Below are 9,406 nucleotides of genomic sequence, written 5' to 3'. Positions count from 1 at the left end.
GCTAATTCCCAGATTCATTAATAGGATGATTTAAATCTTCCTCTTCTGCATACCTGGCAATGGTTACTGCAGAACTGGGAACAAAGAGTCAGGCCTTGCTGCAGTGCCTCTACTTTTGCCCAACCAACAGAATTAAACTCTCACCTGTTCACAAAACCAAGGGTTGCACTTCAAAATGTGTGCTTGACTGCTTCTGCACAAAACAGCTTCAGTTCTGCCCTTGGCCATAATAGTGCAGCTTCACTTTCCATGCAGAACTAGATGTAATGTTTTCCCACTCCGCTCTCCTCACTCCCACAGCTGTAGGGCATATTTTATTAACAGGTTTGTTAGAACAGAATAAAGTATGTGATACCGAGCGGTACTGAGTTTCTAGGCTGACAGCTGGAAAGAGCATTGTGTTATTAGGGTTATAAAGAGGCCTTGCTTTTTAGGGAATTCAGTTTTATTTGCAATAGGTTCACATTAGTTTTCTACTTTATCATCCTAAGGAGATTAGAATTTATTATTATATTAGGGGGTTTTGGCTATGGATAATACATAACTATGCGATGATAGATTGATGTATTAAGCTGGCATTTGTTACCTGGTAGGGGGAACAAGAAATTATACTGCCTTGTGAAGGCATCCCAGAAGATCTTAGTCAGGTAAACCTCCCACTGAAATCAGATAAGGTATTAAAACACAACACCCGCTAAGAATTTCATGAGTATCTCATTATTTACTGGCTTGAAAGAACTGAGAACATAGCAGTGGTGTTCAGTACAGTGATAAACACAATTCTTGCCCTTTACAGCAGAAACTCCAGAAGACAAGACACCAATAAATCAAAGCACTGTAAGAAACCCTAAATGAAGAAATTAACTTGCATTTTGGCCAGTTTCTCTGATGGTATAATTTAGCACAGTTGCACCCTACCAGAAGCAATTCAGCTGTACTTGTTAGGTAACCTGAGCATCCTTTTCATTAGTTAGAGAGGACAAATTGATAGTGTGGCCCTCATATGAAAAAAAGTGTTTCAAAATGTTTTGAAAGAGGACACAGACCTGGGAATAGGGAATTTTGGGGGACAGTTTTTTGGTCAAGGACAATTTAAAAGATAATGAGTGGGTAACAGAAGCATCCATATAGAACACAGATTCAGTTCTGAGATTTAGGCTGAGGGGAAGATAAAGACCAGAAAATTAAGAGTAAATATTGATCGTGGAAGAAATTTAAACAGATAAGAGACATGGTCCACCAAGAAATCTATGCTGAGTAGCAGAGTGTGAAAAAGCTGGATGGAAAGAACAACACAAGAGGGGCTGGAAAAAAGAAGATTCAGCAACTGTGACCAGGACTGATAAGGCTGTTGTCCAAATGAATTGAAAGGATGGGGAAGTCTTTCGTTCCGTTTTGGAAAAAGGAACAGTGAAATATAGAGACATGAGAAAAGAAGGAGTGAATCCAAAATAATGTTTCTTAATAAAAAGGAGGGAGGGAATGTTGTAAAGAAAAGAAGATTTAAGAAGGAAGTGGGGTAGCAGCTGCCATCCACAGTAATCCCAATGATCCACGAGACCCTCAGAAAAGTATCTTGGGTATGTAACCAGTAGAGGTCAGAGCAGGAATGAGGAGGAAGGGGAGAAGTTTGGGTTTGTTAGAAGCAGTAGACCTTGTATTTCAGGTGAAAGAATTTAACCATGTATCTTTAGCAAAATCTAGAGACCGTGCAGGTGTCTCTACTTTCTGTCATGGAATTTACTCTAGCAGGCCACTTTAGCAAAAACACTGCAATGGCTTATGAAAACCTAAGGGAATTTTACCTAAATAAGATAGATTGAAGATTAATTTAGAGCAAATATTTACCTGCAGTTACAAATATTGCTATAAGGAGCTGAATCTTTAATGTTTCCACAATGTATATGAATATAAAATGTATATTTGTTTTTCATCCCCATCTAGTCTGATTTTCAGGGATATTATCTTGGTATGAGGTTGTTTTCAGAATACTGTCTGACTGGCTGGTGAGGATTTCTGCAGAAATGATACTGCGATATACAGAGGCCAGAACTGAGAAACTTCTAGAACTCTCTGTGTTTATTAACTTTACATCCTTTTGATTTTCTGCAGAATAACTATAAGAAAATTGACAAAAAATTGCTATCTCTAAATCACTCTTGAAACTACTGTGAAACAGAAAAATATTTGTCACATAAGTGGTCTGTTTTCCACGTCTGACCTGTTTTCCACATCTGACCATTTTTCGCTGGAGTTCAGTTCACATGGGTTTACTGGCTAACACTGGAATTTTATGTACATAAGTATATTCATCTTCCCCTAAATTTTAATGTAGCCATTTCGCAGCTTGTAAATTATATAGTTCTCCATTTCCCAAAAAGCACTCTCTCTTTTTCACTTTCCACACAAAATCTAATACATTAATCAGAGTATGAGGATAAGGAGTTTGTAGAAGCTCAAGACCTTTGGACTAGAAACCATGAAACAGGAAAATGCAAAGCCAGACTTTCCTCATTCAGCACTAAGAGCCTAAGTGCCAATATTAGGCTGAGATGACCATCAAAAAATGACAGAAATATTTATAATTATTCAAACTAGAAACAGTTAAGGCACAAATATGTCATTACATCAACCGAATAATCCCTCAATGTAACTACAGTTGTAGACATCATCCTATGTTCTCCTGTCTGAAATGGGAAGTGATTATGAGAATGAGGATTATATTACCTGCTTACTGTGAGACATCAGGACAGTAATTCAGCATCTCCAGAGGAAGGCCAAGCAAGTCCTGTCCATGGCAGCAAATGGTAGCCTAAGCAACAAGGACTGTGTAGGCCTACAATATCATTTTTAACAGTGTCATGAGGTTGTATCAAACAATTTTGGCTCTGTTTTCTCCTCTGTTGTAAAAGCTAGCTTCCTCAGTGCCTTTCCCTCAGCTGTAGCTTTTTCATCCCCTTTGACTATTTTCCCCTTCTAGTGTCTGCTCTCCTATTTTTCCCCATTTGTCTTTTTTTCAGCAATGCCTCAACTGGCTGCCTATTCAAATTTCAATGCCAGCATGATATTTATCACATATCCTTTCTGCTTACAGCCCTTCCCATTCTCCTTCAGCCTGGGTGGTTAGATAAAAGCTCCTCAGAAATAAACTGCCTTTTGCTCCATGTTTGTTGAAAACATGGTATAATGAACTATCTTTTTCGTTTGACTCTACAATAATAACAGGGACTTAACAAAAAAAACCACAGCCATTCCAAACATCACATATTGGCCCATGTCAAGCACTACTATATATTTACTTTGTATTAAAGTTATTTAGAACTTTCACAGCCAAAAAATTATCTGAGCTAGCTCCAGCTTAAGGTACTCTTTCATGTTTTCAAGCCTGCTGATAATCTCTTTCAGCTAAGAAAAATAAAATCCTTTCCCACCTGAGTATACACAGTTTAAGCAAGCAAGGAATTAGAGACATCCAGTTGCTTAACTGCCTCCTTTGACTTCTCTCTGCTTGGACTTAGCGTCAGACCACTGGTGTCCAGCAGGAGGAAGCTTTGGGGAGCAGCCCAACCATAACAGTGGCTGGAATGGAAGCACAACAGAGGGTTTTTTCACATCGTTACTGGTGCACGTTCAGAATTTTCCATCCCAGTTTTTATGTTGATGAGAAACATGTCTGCTTTTCACTAAAATCTTGGGGTTTGACTTTTAATTTAAAAAAAAAAAAGTATGAAAATAAATGAATGAATAGAAGTTAGAAAGTTTGCATTGTGAAATATTTCTGGTGGCATCAGAGGCCTTTTACCCCATGGCTTGCACTCTCCTCTGACAGCAGGGCTCACTACCTGCCTCATGCTCTGCCATGAGGTGCTGCCTCTCCTTACCACACACCAGAGAAGCTGCCATGACATGCAATGTAAGGTGTTCTGCTGTGACAGATGCCATATGACTCGTTGCATGCTATAGCTGTGAGCTTATCAGCTATGGGGACTCCTCCTGAATTGCATGGGCAGAATGATTATCCAGCTTTCAGTGAAGCATGTATTTTTTCCTGCTGTGTAGTTATATTACGTACTAATTTTCTTATTGGAGACCGAAGCTGACTGGAACAGTTTGTGGAGCTTCTGTCTAAAAGAGAAAGAGCAGGAATTCATTAATCATGGCACAACTTGCTAGTCCACAGAAAGGCACGAGGCACTCTGGGCTAGCTCCTGGACTAGGCAGTAATTCTGATGTCAAACCGCTTGGAACTGGTGCGCTTCCCAGCAGCAGTGTTCAACCTGGATCTTTAACTTTTGGCTCCTGCCCTGCTTTCTCATTTGCTGACAGACAAGTGATAGAAATGCTTTGAAGGATGTTCTGTGCTTTGAAGGATGTGGTGCACTTTGAAGGAACAGCAGAAACTTAGCTTATGAGGACATTGCATCTAGCCCTCCTCTGCCATAGAGACGCTTTTGCAAAAGCAGATCCTTTGTAGGAAGCAAGAAAAGAATGATAAGACATGAATGGGAAATCCTGTGGGTTTCAATGCTATCACAGTGCCAAGCACCTGGGAAAAGGCTGGGAACGAGCTGAAGAGCAGTACTCTGCCTGCAAAGGGGTGCCTTCCCCCTCAATATGCATGAGCAGCAGTAACAATTCTGCAGGAGTGCCAATGGGAGAGGAGCAGGAATGTGAAATGAAATTTAACAGCTCCCTCTGCCCTTTAAACTACACTTCCAGAATTAAATGCAGAATCAGGGATCATAAAAAAAATGTTCTCTTAAAAAGAATAGAGTTTTGACATTCTCTGAGTACTTTCTTCACTGTGAGTGTTCTTAAGAATCGATCAGGCACACTCATTTCTACTGTGTATTAGCAGAAAATAGTTGGTCATCCATTAGTCCGCCACTGAGTTTCAGTTGAAAAGATATGACTGAAGGCTGGTATTAGCTGTGACAGAGAGGCTTAAGAACCATATAGGCTTCAATATTGTATAAAAGACGTGAGTCAATAAGGCTTTTCAACAGTAGTTTAATGTCATTAATATGTATTCTCCTAGCACACAGAGTTTGTAGCAGGCACAGCTCAGGTTCCTATGGAAAAGGGTGGTCTGTTCTACCTGGACTGGGCAGAACAGGGACCAGAGAGGGAAAATTATGGGGAAAGTCAGAGTGATTTTGTTAAAGTCACATCTGAGGTCCATGGTGAAGGCTGTTAGGAAAACCACCTTTCTCTGTGCGTGCTCTAATGCCCTGCCCAGGAACAGACACACAATCACATACCCATTAGCACTTACCTACACAGACTGGGTTGCATTGAACAGTTTCTTTAATATTATGGGAAAGAAGACAGGAAAATCAGAGAGGATATACCCTTAATTAAAAAAAAAAAAAAAGACATCAAACACAAGACACGTGGAGAAAAAAAAGAAAAAGCTTCTTATAAAGCCGCTGCTAGAAGTGTGTATTGGACAACATGACCTTAATTGCCCTGAAACTCTATTTTTTAGTGACATGTCCACTTAAGCAGACTGACTTTGAGGACAACCAAAGGCATGCCTTTTTGCCTTGGGGGAGAAAGTAGTCTAACAGGAGAAGAGATTTACTGTCCATGATCCCTGTGTTACATCTCCGATATAATGTCCAAGCAAAGGAGTGAGCCTGCATAGTGACAACATGGCTAGTCAGGGAGACAGAGGGGAACAAACATGGTATTTGTCTTCATCCAAACAATATAAAAACCGTGTTATATTATCATGGTTATGTCCCTTCCCTCCTCTAGCAAAAAAAATGTTGAAGACCTACACAGCCAGGCACATATTCTGAGCCTGGGCTGCAAATATTAGTCACTTTTTTGACTATAAACAAGAAAAATGAAGTTTTCTTTTTATGATTCACTAAATGGTGGGAGGACACACCCTGTCATGGAACAATAAATTCAAGCTTAAATCCCGAGGCTGGAAAGAAAGATTTTATCTTTCCTGATGTAATTCTTCAAGTAACTTTTAAATTTCCCCAGAGTATTTTAGGGCTCAGCTAACACAGTGTTATTCCATACAATATTTGCCTGTACAATACTATATTTTGTTTCATATTTTCACTTCTGTAATTCCAATTCTTCTGTAACACAGAAAAACCTTTTAATCAGGCCTGAGTTATTGTAATGGAAGTGAATCCCCACTGACCAACTTGGCGTAAATCCCCATGTTCCCTGCAAGAGAGGAGTGCATGAAAAGGAAATATTCCCACCATTTTTGGACAAGGGCATAGAGGAAATTAGTCCTGGCTTTCCAGATCCTGTCTTCACAAACATCACTCATGGCCCAAGTCTCATGTCTCTAATGTCACTGCATCCCTGAGGAGCTCACCTGTAGCTGGTCATTAGCTGTGGGCTCAGTCAGGTGTCTGTACTTTGAGCCTCAAATCCCCAGGTGGGTTGTGTTTCCCTGTTAGTGGTTGTACAGTTGGGAAATCCTGAGAGCACAGCAGCTTTTATTCCTCCTTGTCACCCCTCTCCTTTTGTGGTTACCCTGCTTGGAAACCACCTGAGCATCAGCCATGGGATGAGGTTTCAGCTCCTTGGAAAGCCTCCACCGGCACCTGGTAAGGATTCCCTCTAGTGAGGACGTCATTTACAGTGAACACCAGGGATCAAATATGTTCTGCATAGCCACTGCACAGCATCTCATTTACAGCCTTCCTTTCTCCAAAACAGGGTTAATTGAGCAATGAAGCACTGATGAAAACATTTTTTAAAAAAAATCAGTGGAATTATTAACTACTAAAAACTGGCAAAGCACTAGGAAGCTTCTTTGATTATTTTTCAATTTATGTAACAAAACATTATTGAGAGGAAAAATATAATCAATACTGAGTATCATTATAGCTAGCTGTGCAGCAATTTAATGCTAGAAATGGATTAAGGTGACAAGAAAAGTCAATGCAGTCTTAAATTAAAGGTGAGGAAAGTCAATGAAAAGTCAAAGCTGGTTAGGAGTCCATCAAGTAATAGAAACTAAAGCTCTGGTAAGTACAAAGTGCCTCAGTAACCTTACCGTATCACCATAGCTCTATGTTTTACATGTTCTTTCAGAAGAGTAACTGGGTATATATTTGTTCTCAGTTTGAACAATTAAACCATTTGAATTCATTGGGTTATTTCAAAGAGGATTTGCAAAAGGAAAGAAATCTGTTATCTTTTTTTGTTTAGCGAATAAAAAGGTGGAGTTTTCCCTCTGGGTTTTATTTTTACTTTAGAAAAGTCTTTTTTTTTTTCTTTTTTTTTTTTCTTCTTTTTTTTCTTTCCTGAAAGAATCTACAAATTAAACTCACTGGAGAATAAACAGGATTATAACATTACTAGTACCAGTACTAGGAGGCACTTTCAGTTAAATAAGGGAGAGATTTTTTTACTTGCAGTTTTTGCTTAAATTGGGGTTTTGCTTTGTTGTATTAAAACATACAATACAGAGAAATGTGCTCTGCATTCCAGCAACACCTCTGCCTTTAATTCTCTGGAGGTTTATAAACCCTCTGATAAACTGAGAAAGTACAACCTAGTCTTGCTTTTATTTCTCGAACCAAAAGTAGCCTGTGTCTCTGAATTCTGTCACACTACTCAAAAACAACCCCTGTGTGCTGTTGACAGGCTCTGTTCATGAGTCCTTGAATTCTCATACTCTTACTAGAATATAAGGCTGACCAGAAGAGACTGAAATTGGACAACTTATTATGGTTTATACACTAATATCTTGAACAGCTGTTGAGATTTGAACATTTCTTAAACTTTGATCAGTTCATTACAGGAACTAAGTCTATTTTTTGCTAGTAACAAGGAAAAAGCATACAGATGAGTGGGGCTGGGTTCTAGGTCTTTGTTTCTCAAAGTGATGTTTTTGTAGTTTCACTTTTGATGATACTGGAGCTTCAAGTTATGTGCCAAGCTACCTTTCAGTGTTCAGTCAGATGACCTGGAAAATCTGTTTCATCTGTCTTGCAACTGTCAGTATCTGAGACATCAGACAGAACTTTCTCTTGCTTTTAGCATCTCCCAGGTGTGTAACAGACCTTGAAGGAACTCGCATCTCTTGGGGACAGACAGTTGTTTCGGTGCAGGCTTTGCTCCCCTGATGCTCAGCACTTACCCCACTTGGTAGAACATCTGTAGTAGTCACAGTTGCACGTGCTCTGCTAAAATACCATGTTTAACAAAGCTTCTTTATCTAGGCACAGTCTGTAATATGAAGATGTGCGAAGCTGCCCTCAACCTCCAGGACACAGAGGTGGTATTTCAAAACGCAGCACTTTGTCACATGAAGTAACAGTAGATCTGCATTGAAGTGTAACTCACATCTTTCTGTCTCTGTAGACGACTGAACTTTCTGACAAACAGGAGAGACTGAAATCTCTGCCATCACTGGACATGGATAGGAGGCAAAGCATTTAGCACACTGGACAGAAATTTTGGGGCTGCCAATGTTCAGTTTTGGTTTACAAACAACTCCTTGCACCACAAGAGCAGGAGATAAAAAGAGTTGTAACAGATCTAACCTTTCCGTGTTGCCAACTTCACTGACTCCTCTGACTGGCATGGTTAGAACTGCAACTTCAAATGACGTTAGCTTTTATTCCAACAGCCAAAGAGCTCAATGTAGTGTTTGTGTGTCTAGTCCCCACAGAAACCCAGGGAGAAGATTTGCAGGTACAAGACTTCAGGACTCAGCTTGCTCGCTGATCGTTTATCTGTTATTCTGCTGATCACTAACAAGTGTATACACAGGAAAGGCAATAAGCCACGGTCAGGTCATAAGCTCTGATTTGTTTACTTACTATTCTTGTAGTGGAATACGTGGAAGATGTTTGAAGTCAATTGAATTGGCAGCATTGCTCTCTAGCAGTGAAATACATGCTGCTATTTAGAGGTAAACACCTAGCAGAAAGTAACTTCAGTAACAACAGCCATCAGACTGGATTGATTGATGATGGTTGTGTGAAAGGGTCTCTTTAAAATGACCTATCCATACCTACTTTTTTCTATGCTGAAATCAAATCCAAGCTTGCCTCTATGTTTTTGCCATGTCCAGATGAGATAGCAAAGCATGGAGTGCTCCTGGGTCTGTTTCAGTATGCCTCTGTGGCAATGGTATCACCTAGTTGTAGCATCAGTGAGAGATGTGTCTTGGTCTCTGTGCTCTTGCAGAAAGCACTCATAAACCTGAGAGTACTCTTCTTATAAGGGCATCCAGAAGATTTGGTCTTGAGAAAAATAAGTGGTGCTAGGAAAGCCGATTAGTGAAGTATTTAGCAATTTTTGTTGCCTAAGGGAAGATATAGAAACGAGAGAGGGACATGCCAACTTTAATGAGATGTTCCTGCACCAGAGTTTTGCAGAGATTTTGAAGTTCATGGGTTTTTGAAGAGTCAGGCCT

The sequence above is a fragment of the Streptopelia decaocto genome (assembly GCF_964273445.1).
Source record: "Streptopelia decaocto genome assembly, chromosome: 2".
Classification (NCBI taxonomy): Eukaryota; Metazoa; Chordata; class Aves; order Columbiformes; family Columbidae; genus Streptopelia; species Streptopelia decaocto.
The sequence above is the reverse complement of the archived record's forward strand: the minus strand, read 5'-3'. Positions refer to the sequence as shown.